At 40.3% G+C, this 12,470-nt stretch overlaps 1 non-coding gene across 1 annotated transcript; it reads right to left on the reverse strand.

Annotated features, from left to right (window-relative positions):
* Positions 1 to 5,684: 5,684 nt before the first annotated feature.
* On the reverse strand, positions 5,685 to 5,803 carry LOC112484623. The gene has a single exon (XR_003048091.1). It is a non-coding gene; the product is annotated as a 5S ribosomal RNA (ribosomal RNA).
* Positions 5,804 to 12,470: the final 6,667 nt, after the last annotated feature.

The following is a 12,470-nucleotide window of genomic DNA, read 5'->3' on the forward strand; positions in this document are numbered from 1 at the left end:
AAGAAAGTGTAGAGATTTTTCAGAGAGGAGGTTGATGAAACGGGAGAGTTTGCTGAATGTGGAGCATATGGAGGGCATGGTGGAAGGTCTGGGCAAATGAGGATGGGCTCATGCAAAAAGCAGTAGGAGAATCATCCTCGGGGATTGATGACTGAGATGGACTTATATTTGGGCATTGATGGATAAAAAATATGTTGATAGGCAGAGAGGTGGCTGTGGGCCCAATGGACTTGGGTCAATTGACCTGCGATCGGGGTGTTTCCTTAGCAGTTCCTGCACGTGCCACTGCTTGGGATGCTCTTGAAGCTGCAGTTTCAGCCTCTGCACACCTTATCACAGCATTGGTCCCGGAGGCTTTGACTGCAACACCTGCTGGAGTATTGACTATCTCAGGGACAAGGTGTTAGGAATCCCATAGATCGAGGTTGAAGGATCCTGCATGAGGCGCTAGGCACCTCAGAGGCTGGCTGTTAGTCCAGTCCAAAGAATGGAGTCTCAGAAATCCTAGAAGATGCGCATCTGTACCCAAACAACCTGGGGTGTGCAGATCCCAGGAATCTGCAGGTGATGCATGTCATATAGATGAAATGTGTGTGTATGTGTGTGTGTGTGTGTGTGTGTGTGTGTGTGTAGTATAATGGCTTATTAGAACTCAAGGAATATATATATGTGTGTGTATGTATCTACATGTATATAAATGTGTGTGTGTGTATCTACATGTATATGTGTATATGTGTGTATCTACATGTGTGTGTGTGTGTGTGTGTGTGTGTTGTGTATCTACATGTATATGTATGTGTGTGTGTGTGTATGTGTGTGTATTTCTGTGGTTTATTAGAACTCGTGGATTTACTCTGGGTCATTATATGCCAACTTCTCAAGTGGTTTATTAGAACTCAAGGAATTAGGATTTACTCTGGGTCATTATATGCCAACTTCTCAACCTTTTAGAGTCAACAGCACATCCTCATTAGTCCCTAATTGTACATTAGAAGATCTTATATCACATAGAATCATTGAGCCCTGTAATTCTAGAACTCTGGTTATAGCATATCCTCAATTTTCCAATCGTGAAACTTGCAGAAGCTGCAAGTTATGTGCTATTTTAATTTCATTGTAACAAAATATAGCTAGAGGTTCTGTCCCCAGGTTAACAAACAAATCATTGAGGAGGTTATTTGTTATTTTAATTTTGTGGCATTATCTTTCCCCACTGATGAAAGCAATCAAAATGACTCAAATTGAATCAGTGAAAATGAATGGATTCCCAAAGGTTATAAGTATTGTTGGAAAATGTCATGCATTTATTAAATTTCTTACATGTTAACCAAAAAGGGTTAGTAAGGTAAATACACAGTGACCCCTTACTTATGGATTTGGAATGTGGCTAGTAGACGAAATTCTAGAGATCGTCTCATCAAATCTTCTGACTCTCTATATCAGGAAACTGACAGTTAAGTCAGGTGCAGTGATAATTTCCAGTGGCTTTATCCTATACTGACAAAATATCAGGCAAGATTTAGATAGTACCAGGAACTATACCGAATGACAATAATATTGTAAGCATTAAATCTCCAATATCACAAAACTATAGCGTTCTGGAATTTGGATTGCTGTAACATTGTTGGTCCAGTGTTGGAATCCCTTTGGTGACAGTAGCCTTGTGGATGGTCACCTGATGCTCCTTGAACACTTCCCTCAGTGGGAAGTTGGATTTTTCCATAGCAGCCCATTCTATTATGTAGCTGTTTATGTGGGAAAGTCTTTACATTGAGTTGGTTTTGTTATCCCTATGCGTTCTCTGCAGTTCTCTGGACCTAAGACCCACAGGTGTTCACTGACAGCAATTACATTTGCTTGGATTTTCTCCTCCAGGAAAGACGTCTCTAGTTCTCAGTTATTGGCATAGGTGGGGCAAAGGTGAAATGAAGAAAAGGTAGAGAAAACAATGTACTGTGGCTTATTACCAGAGATCAAGGAGTTAGAATTTATTCTACATCGTTATATACAAGCTCCTCAACCGTTTTTTTGATAGTACCAGTTTGAGTCAACAGTTTCCAATTGTAGATCAGAGGATCTTATATCAAATATAATTTTTGAGCTCTGCAATTCAAGAAATCTTGGGTTCGAGCATATTTTCAGTTATTAACTTGTGAAAAGATTAGTTATATGGAAAAGAAAGCAAATGCCATGAATTGAAACATGAAGGGGGGGATCCAATGGAGTAAGAACTGAAACTTTTTATTTGTAAAGATTGTGGTCTGAGACAGCTAAGTTAATATCAGAATCTGCAGACTTTATATTATACTGAAATACAATAATACTCAAAATGTTACAGGTTTGTTATAAAAAAATAAAATTTTCAACAGTTATTTAACTCCATCCTTAAAAAAGAAAAAAAATGTTTCTTCCTGCCTCTTCAAATATTAGTTAAAATTCCTGGAAGCTGATAAGCTAGGATATTCTTAGCTAAGATTTAAATGAAATTTGGGAAAGTTGTACATGCATCATTTTTTTAATGGTCTGTGGTCCATAAAAATATAAATTTACTTTGATTCTTAATTTTAATTTAAATCCTATTTAAACCCTAAATTTTGTTTTATTTATTTTCTAGAAAACCTAGTACATGGATGGTGCAATTTAAATATCCATGAATATAATTGTCCTCATGAATTCAACATATAAAATTACTTATTTTCTAAATCAAGAGGGAGATGAATACACAAAACCATCTGACAAACCTAGCCAAACAGCTGTTGATGTTTGTTCAAAGACTGATTTACCTACAGACAGAAGCATTTTTAAAACACTCTACAGAACCAGAGACAAATAGACTTGAAATGGAATTTTTGTTACTGACAAATTGCTTTGAATCTGGTGGGATTTTCAAATTCTGACCATAACTAGATTTGGCTATATGTAAATTTGCTATTAAAATGTTTTACTATGTATAGACTTACAGCCATTTATTCACCCACCCATAACACATCATTTTGCCTGGTGAGAACGGGAGAAAAGTGGATTTTCTTGATCAGGTTACCTGTGGTAAGGAGTAGGTCCGGTGAAAAGATGTTTGCTAGTTATTTGCTAATCTTAGGTAGCTGGTCAGACATGAGCGATAGGGGAACAAAGGAGCAGGGGCCCAGCCCAGAAACCGCCCAGAGGACACCCTGCTTGTAGTTAGAGAATCCCTCCTGCATCCCCAGCGACAGAGGAGAGGAGGGATTCTCTAACTATCCATCGGAGATTCTTTGTCTCTAGGCTGGACCCTTCCTTTGTTCTTCCGTCACTCATGTCTGACTAGCTACCTAACACTGGGATGGTAGTAACGTTAAACTTGAGATATGTATGTTTATGTAAGTTAAAATTCAATTCGATAATTAGTTTGTTTTACACAATGACCAGTTTATTGAGACCCCCCACATCATCCTAGTCATCCTGACAAATGTCAGAGGGGATGTAAGGATGAATAAGATCAATCCCATCCCACGGGGTGATTGGTGAGACCAGTAATTATGATACAGCATGCTCTTACAGGTTGCACAAAATGTTGCTGGGGTATAGTGACATACTGTAAAGAGGAGCAAGTTTCAAATATCAGCTCCATGCTGAGTAAAGACTTTAAAATTCTGTACACTAAATCATGCAGAAAAAAATTTTAAAGTTAAAAAAAATTGTGACATTAAATTAGCCAGCTCTTTTAAAATCCTTTATTTTCTGCGTTTCTTATTTTGAACAAAGTATATTGTCTCTATCTAGCTTTATGAGCACCTTAATTTTGTCTACAAGCTTTCTATTAAGAGTCTTCAGAGAACCTCATAGAAGAGAGAGTTTTGAGGTGGGACTTGAAGAAATGAGGATTTTCTGAGCAGGAAAGGAGCAGAATGACATACTTCAGGCATAAGGAGGACCTGCACGTGCAGAGAGCTAGGTCTGGTTTGGGGAATGGGAAGCAGGAGCTGCTCGCTGAGGTGTGAGAGGGGAAATGGTAGCAGATGCAGTTGAAAGGAGTCAGAGCCAGGCTGTTCAGGGTCTAATAAACATCCTCAGGCAGAGGAGAAAGAGCAGAGGGAAGTGGCAAGTGTAAACAGTATAAGAAACACCTGTACACACATCCTTTACCCAGGGTCACTGATTGCCAATATTTGTCCCATTTGCTTTTTCCTTTGACCTCGATCTTCATTACACACACATACATACCTACATATGCATACTATTTTTTTTTTTTTTTTTGGCACCGTTTGAGAATAAGTTGAATCATTGCCCTCTTTTCCTAAATACTTCTTTGGATTTTCTTCCCCTGAAAATAAGGATATTCTCCTCGTAACCACAGAACCATTATTAACTTTAAATTCAACCCTCATGTAACTCTTTTTATCTAATTTGGAATTCATATGCCAGTTTTGTCGATTGAAGCAATAACATCTTTCAGAGCATTTACCCCCTTGCATAAAGGATGCCATGCCCTTTCATAATCTAAAACATTTCTACAGTCTTTCTTTGACTTTTATGACATTGATATTTCTGAATAATATAGCCCCCTCCCTTCTTAAATAGAGCAGTCTTCATTTTGATGTGGTAGATATCATACAGAGGGTGACATAATCAGATCTGAGTTTTAGAAAAAGTCATTCTAGCGACAGTGTTAAGAATGGACCTGAAGGTAAGAGACTTGACACGGCGAAGAGATAGGAGGCTGCTGTTAGCCAGCATTCCCTTCTAGGCAGGCAGGAGTACAGGCCGGGCCCTGGCCAGGATCCCTGAAAGCTGGGGCAAGTTAAGAGTAGAGAGAAAGGGACCCACAGTCTGAGTCCTGAGTAAAGTTGCTTTTAGAACAGTCTAAACTACCAAGTTCATGAGAGTTGGTGGAGTGAGGAAGACCTATATCTAAAACAGCAGGCTTGAATTGCAGATTGTTAAATAAGGCAGATCAGATAATGTGAAGATTATTTTGAAGACCAGCATTAAATGTATAGCTGAGCTTATAAAAATAGAAAGTAAATTCCCAGAAACTAAAAATTGAAAGGGAAGAAAAATTGAACAGCTAGGAATGAACTGATATTCTGGCAAACTTGAGGGGAGTTTTGTGGTTTTGGCATGACCTATGAAAACCTACATGAATGCAGGAAATTAGGCCATGGGTGCCAGTGAAGCAGGGTGTTGGAACTGAGACCCTTGCATAAAGCCAGGATCATTGAAGGCTATACCCTAGAAATTATAGTAATAAGTAAATAAAACAATGATCAGCAGTTGGGATGATGCTGCTGGCAGGAAATCATCATCCCGTGGATATATCTGGGGAGTCATCTGAGAGGCCCCTGGAGACATGGGAATGGGTGCTCTCTTCACAGGAGAGATTATGTAGGGACAAGAGAAGAACAACAATGACGAAGTCACAGGGAATACCCGCAATTAGGGATTCAAACCAGAACGAAGGCAACTCCCAAAGGAATCAGGGAGGGATGGAGCAGATCAAAGGCGAGGGACAATTTGAAGTGACCAGATCCAGACCTTGTGTTTTGTTGCCCTCACAATGAATTCCGTGTTTTGTTATTCTGTTTTTTTTTTACAAAACAGAGTTTTCTGCATTTTTATGTAAACATGACTATAATCTGCCAGTACTTTCTTTCATGTCGATTTTTTCCCATGTATGGTCCTTTTATTTATTTTATAATTTTTTAAAATGCCTACAGCACCTGGTCTTCCTAGGTGGTCTCCCATCTAAGTACTAACCAGGCCCGACGCTGCTTAGCTTCCGAGATCAGATGAGATCGGGCACGTTCATGGTGGTATGGCCATAGACATGTATGGTCCTTTTATTTGTTCATTTGATTATTAATGTTTAATATTATAAGCCAACATGAATTAATGTTTCATGTTTGAAACGTTGGCAGTAATCTACCTCTGTACTGCTCTTCCATGCCACCCCCCTGCCTCACCACACCTAGTATAACCACTGTCTGTGTGTCTTTATGTAGTTTTATCTACTAAGTGAATACCTATATCTACTAAGTGAATTTTTTTACTTCTTTAAAGAGACTTTTATGCTATAAGTAAACTTTGGAACTTGTTTTTTCCACACAGTATTATGTTTTTAAGATTCATTCATATCGTTTGTTGTATGTAGCTGTAGTCCATTTTTACTGTTTTGTAGAATTCCACATATGACTATGCCACACTTTATCTTCCTGTCAGTGGTCATTTAGGCTATTTTGAAATAGTTTAGTCTATTTCGAATGGTGCTACTATGAACGTTTTCATTTACATCCCCTGGAGTATATTGCCAGGAAGTCTGTTGGGTATATATCTACTTACAGTAGTTCCCCCCTTAACCGTGGTGTCACTTCCTGTAGATTCAGTAACCTGTGGCCAACTGCGGTCCAAAAAGATTAAATGGAAAATTCCAGAAATAAACAATTCATGTTTTAAATTGCATGCTGTTCTGAGTAACATGATGAAATCGCACACTGTCCCGTTTCACCCCACCCCACCGGCCGTTCATCGTCCCTTCGTCCATATCTCCAAGCCATACATTGCCAGTGTGTTAGTCACTTAGTGGCGATCTGGGTTATCAGATCTCCTGTCACAGTGTTTATGTTCAAGTAACCCTTATTTTACAAAAAATTATGGAATATGATTCTCGAATGGAGTGATCACTGGATTACAACCTCTGCAGCAACACGCTGATGGATTAAAAAGAAAGAGACAACAACTTCTGACTACAATGTTCTTCCAAAACGTTTTGGGAAAAACAAAAACAAAACAAAAAAACCTTCAACTGTTGAGGATCCCCAACTATCTAAGTCATCTGCTCCTGACATCCAGCCTTCGACGTTATCATGCATGGCTTGATGACCCGGGGTCAGCCGAAGCAGACGGTCCTCCTTCTGAAGTACTATCAGAAGGTTGATAGTAGCCTAACACTGCATCACAGTGCCTATGTCATCCATCTCACTTTGTCTCATTATGTAGATATGCTGTCCTCTCAAATCGTCACAAGAAAAAGGATGAGTACAGTATGATATTTTGAAAGAGAGACTGTATTCACCTGTTTTAGTATAGTATTTCATTATAATTGTTCTATTTTAGTTGTTGTTAATCTCTTACTGTGCCTAATTTATAAATTAAACTTTATCATGGTTATCTACGCATAGGAGAAAACACAGGATATCTGGGGTTTGGTACTGTCTACGGTTTTAGGCGTGCACTGTGGATCTTGCAATGTATCCCCCAGAAATAAGTGGGGGACTCCTATATACTGACTTAAAACTCTGTGAAAGCATAGCACATTAGGTGAATTTCCTGATTGTGGAAATTCAAGTCTAAAATAATCAATATCTTTTCCTAAGATGGATAGATTCAAATACCACAAGGAACCTTGTATAGTGTGTACTCGAGATAAGGGATGTTTATCAAATGTGTTCTTGTGGCGGGGTGGAGGGGGCAAAATCATAAGCTATAATTGGTGACTGATTTTTTTCCCCTACTGGCCTAATTTAATGTCAACGTTATTTTACAAAAGAAAACTGAGCACCAGAGGCAAGGACGAGTGGTACCAGGTTCACTGATGCTTAGGACTGCTTGTCAGCTAGTCCAGAATAATTCACCTCAGTCTCCTCTGAGGGCCCCTTAACCTATTAGCAGCCTTCCTCGTGTGATGGTGAACAATAGGAACAAAAGAACCAAGGAAGGGGCTCTGCCAGGTTTGTTCTCTCAGCATTCGTTGGTAGCCTGCCAAGAAAAGCTTCACTCTCAAAAGGTTCTGAGCTTAAAGTCTCCTCTCTTTGTCACCATGTAAGAAAGAACCCTTCTCTGCATGAGAGCACGTGTGCACACATGGGCATGGACCCGTGCAGGGGAAGCGATACTGGACAACTATACTGCGACTCTCTCTGTAGTATTGTCTCCTATTGTTCTGAAGTGTTACAAACGTCTTTTCACTTAAATAATAATTGTTGCTATACCCTAAATAACAATAACCTTGTTGCTGAAACTTCCCACTCATTTTTACTGGCAGTAATCATACCTAGAAACTATGCACATTTTTTTTTTTTAGTAAAAACACCCAATTTCCCACTTTGACTAAGCATCGTAGTTTTTGTGCCCAATGACAAACCTATCTACCCGCTTTCACACCCACCTCTCAGGGTGGCACAATGGAAGGAAAAGAGTGGGTATCAGATTACATACCATGCAGAAAATGAGGACCACACAAAGGGTCCGTGAGTCAGCGGTGCGCCTCGGGCCTACTGCCTTCCCCGGGCGCCTTCGTTGACAGGACCTCAGGGAAGAATCCTGTGGTCTCTGACTTCTAGTCATTTGCTGTACTCCCTTTCTTCTTTTCTTCTTGAAAAATAGTTTTGTTTTGTTTTTTTAAAGTTAAATAGCATACAAATGCTGCATGTTTAAGTGGGAGACAGTGCCAATGCATTACCAATTGTTGCAAGCCCACACATAAAACATACATAAGTATTGTTTCTGAACTGCCATGTGTGTTCTACAAGGAGGTACTCAAATCAAGATAGAAGCAGTAGAGGTTTCTTCCTTGCTTGGACAATACTTTAGGATATAATAAAGACCTATAGCTCTTTTTCCTTACTGTGGCAAATGGGGATGCATGTCCCAATTTGTTTATCCTCCCCCCAAAAAGCCGTGTCCAATAAAGATCTGGGCTTACATGTACATTCCTGTAGAGTTGATATTATTTGGAAATTCTTTATGAAACCCCTATTCAGCATTTATCTAAACATAATATTAATATTTAAGGTTTTTAGACTCAACCCTATAAATAATAATATTATTCAATGTTTACCCATCTCTGGTTTCCTATAACAAAATATTAAATTTTGACTGTAAATATGTACAGAGAGAAAATGTTATTTCCTCTTGTAGAAAGAGCATTAACCAGAGCATTCTGATTCTTGTGAATTAGTGCAGCAATTTTTCTATAGATAAAAGAAACTCTTAGCTTATGAAGAGCTGCATTAATTACAGCCTGAAATTCTGTTTGACGCGTCCTTTTTCAGAGCCAAGGAGAGAGCAGGAAAAAATGTGGGCTGTTGGAAGTCTGTACTCCCATTTTCTTTTTCTTCTTGGAAAATAGATTTTCTAAAAGGTAGTTAGTACACAAATGCCATGAGGTGGAACACAGTGCCAAAGCAATACTAATTATTCCAACAACAGCAGTAGCTATAACTTTAAAAGCAAAAAACAAATTCTAGTGTTATGAGTAACTTTGTTGATCATAATAAAAGAAGATGAAATTTAATGTCAATAGCAGTATGAGTATAGGAGGTGATTCTATTTCATTTTCTTTTCAGACGAAACAGAAACGGAACATGGTGATAGAAGCAAATGAGAAAACCCAGGTAATAAAGAGTTTAGAGATATCTACAATGCACATCAAGGCCAAAAGCTTTCACTTTCTAGACTCTATAAAGACCTATCCTTCTTATTTCCTCCCATTACCCTTATTGGGGGATAGTGGCCAACCAATAAACAGTCATATAAGAGGAAAGCGAGGATAATCTATTGAGCAGACATACACTACAACGGCCATACCATTCATTGTAGCTGCAAATTTTACCAAGACCTGCTTCCTGTTTTCTTTACATCTCATCACGAACTTTGCTCCCTTTCCTGTTTAACACCAACTATTCCCCATGCTTTGTCCGGTGGTTTGTTTTGATCAAACTGTGTGTGCATGCAAACCTGCCATAGAGCGATGCTGCTTACGTGCTCAGGGTTGGAAACATTCTTTCCTCATTTATGTACCTATAAAGGAAGCCAAGATATTCTTAGGCACTGTTACTATAGACTGTGTTCTCCATACATACCACATCCAGGAAAAGAATCAGGTCAAATGGAATACTTAGATGTTGAAGAATTAAAAGTAGCAACAACAACAACAACAAAAAGTAGCAACAGACAAGCGAATTCTAATTTGCTAATTCTGCCAGTGAAAACTCAAGTAGCAATGCTGTTACTCTTCTGTAAGAATCCTCAGATGCAGGAACATGTTGAATCTCTTAAAATAACTGAACCCAATATATATGGAATTGAGATTCATCAAAGCAAAACCAGTTGCCCTTCGATGCTTGGAATGGGTTCACATTTGCAAATGGTGCAGTAGAGAGAGGACAACAAATCTAGGTTTGAAGTTCAGATCTCCCATTGATTGGCTGGTGACCTGGGCCAAGTACCCTTCATATTCTCAGTACTCCCCCACAATGGCAAAAATGATACTTAGCTTGCAAATGTAAGTATAGAGATACCGTATAGTGTCTGGGACAGTGCCTGGCACATGTGGGCTCAGAAGTAAGTTGCTTTTATTGTTACTGTCATTCATTATCCTGGCACACTACTTTTCCATCTACTACCTCTCGTATTATAAAGACCCCATTGAACTTGAAATAATAAATAAAATAATAAAATGCCTTAAATTCAGAGACTACTTTAGACCCAAGGCACTCACAACCCGATTCTATTTCTCGTCTCATTAGTGCTGTAGAGGGAAAGGGTTACTATCGTGGAGGACACGGGCCATCCAAGTGCAGGGGCAGAGGTAGCATGGGCGTCGCTGCCTGGCACAGGCTGGCTGCGCTGCTTCCACGGGCTGATCCGGGCTAAGTGAAGGAACAAAATGGCACCGTGAGGAAGGCAGCTGAAAGGGCATCTCACACGATCCCATCCACTACACCAAATACAAGTCAAGTAACGTGAAAAACTAAAGGATTTTGGGAAATGAGCAATTTACACAGAAGCTAAGAACTGAGGCAAAGATCTGGATTCCTCTCAAAAATCATTTTTTAAAACTTTGTCCAGAATTAGCCCAGTCATTGCTTCCGTTCTCAGCTTTTCTCAAGCTGTAGAAACAGAGCCAGACTTAGTGCTTTCAGGTTTTTTGTTGGCTGCAGAACGATGGGAGCCCTTCATCTCCTCCCTGGTGTTGCAATTCTCCCTCTGTGCGATCGCCTCATCCGCCACCTGCCTCACGCCAACACTTCGCCTACTATTTTCTTCTCTGCCCCTCCTTCCCGTGTGGCCACTTGTCCGGCTTGCCAGCCGTGGATTGGCCGGGAGTGGCGGGCTGTCACGTGACTGCCTCCCAGCGCCTGGGAGGCACCCACGTCTGAGTTTTCCATGACGCACCTGCTGCCGTCACATTGGCTCCCAAGTAAATAAACGGTCAAATCTTTTCCAAAAGTGGTTTTGACAAAGAACAACTTAAACCGCCAAAGATGTTGACAAATGGGCTGTTACCTAGGAGTGTGAGTAAAGCAACCCATTTGAACAACAAGAACAGATAAGGCCACCTCTTTGTCCCCTGCCTTCTTACATTGATATTCCTGTGGAGACGAAGGGAAAGAAGAAAAGGAAACAAAGGCAGATCTTTAGTGCTGGCCGCCCCAGGGTTGATTAGGATGCTGATCTGTGTGGCAGGTTTCTAGGTTCTCACCCAACTTCTTGGCTGCTTTTCAAAGGATTTAACAGTGCGCTTTGTAAATAGTGGCACACAAAGCCGGTCTAAAAATAGTACATTTCCAGGATCTGAATTGGGTGACTGGAATGAGTGGCAATGGCTGTATTGTGGGAGACAGATTACAAGCAAGTTACTCGATGGTACTTGATCTGCAGGGTTATTCACATGCTTCATCTGATTTGGTTAAATAATGCAAACACATTTACTAATGTACACGGCCGTTTTGTTTATTTGTGCTGTGGAGTGCCTGTGTGTGTTTATGACAGACAAATGTACGTGTTCTATTTTCTGACAGTCGAACAAAGCTCTTCCCGATGAGATAAATAGCTGAGTCAAACAGTGGCGCTGACGCTCCTGAGAATCGCTGATGTGACACCATGGTGGTTGATAATGACAGGTTTCCCTGTGCGCTCGCTGCCCTAAAGGATTTTTGCTGAAAGTAGGAATCAACGAGAGGCACTGACAACTAGTAGGACTGCTAGGTCTGGCCGAAATCTCTCTGGAAGCCATGTGTGTGAAAGCTCGATCCTCCCCATGCATTCTTCCCTGCGAGAGCAACTGCGCTCATCTCCCCATCCCCCCAGCCCAGCTCCCCGTGGCTGGGCTGTGCGGGACAGCCAAGGCAAGGTGTGTGTCCCTACCAGCACGGCAGGAGCCAGGGCCACGAAAAACTCAGGCTCAAGGAAGAGCCAAAGGAACTTTGCAGAAGAACGTTTTCTGAAACGAGGATGCCAAGAAAGAGTTTTACAGTCTGAAGGCAAAAGCCACCCTCTCCTAGTGTTTCCAGTTGCAAGTGGTGGTTATTCCTATATATTTTGAGGAGAGAAACTTTCTCATACTAAAATACAATTTAATTATTTCCTACTTAAATAATTGTCCTTCAGGCAGTTTGGAGACTCTTACTTTAATACAATGTAAAAACTCTTGGGCGAAGCCGTCAGTAATACTGACAGGTTGATTTCCTCTTAGAAGATGGCAATTGAGAGCG

This window comes from Pteropus alecto, unplaced genomic scaffold (assembly GCF_000325575.1).
Source record: "Pteropus alecto unplaced genomic scaffold, ASM32557v1 scaffold17, whole genome shotgun sequence".
Taxonomy (NCBI): domain Eukaryota; kingdom Metazoa; phylum Chordata; class Mammalia; order Chiroptera; family Pteropodidae; genus Pteropus; species Pteropus alecto.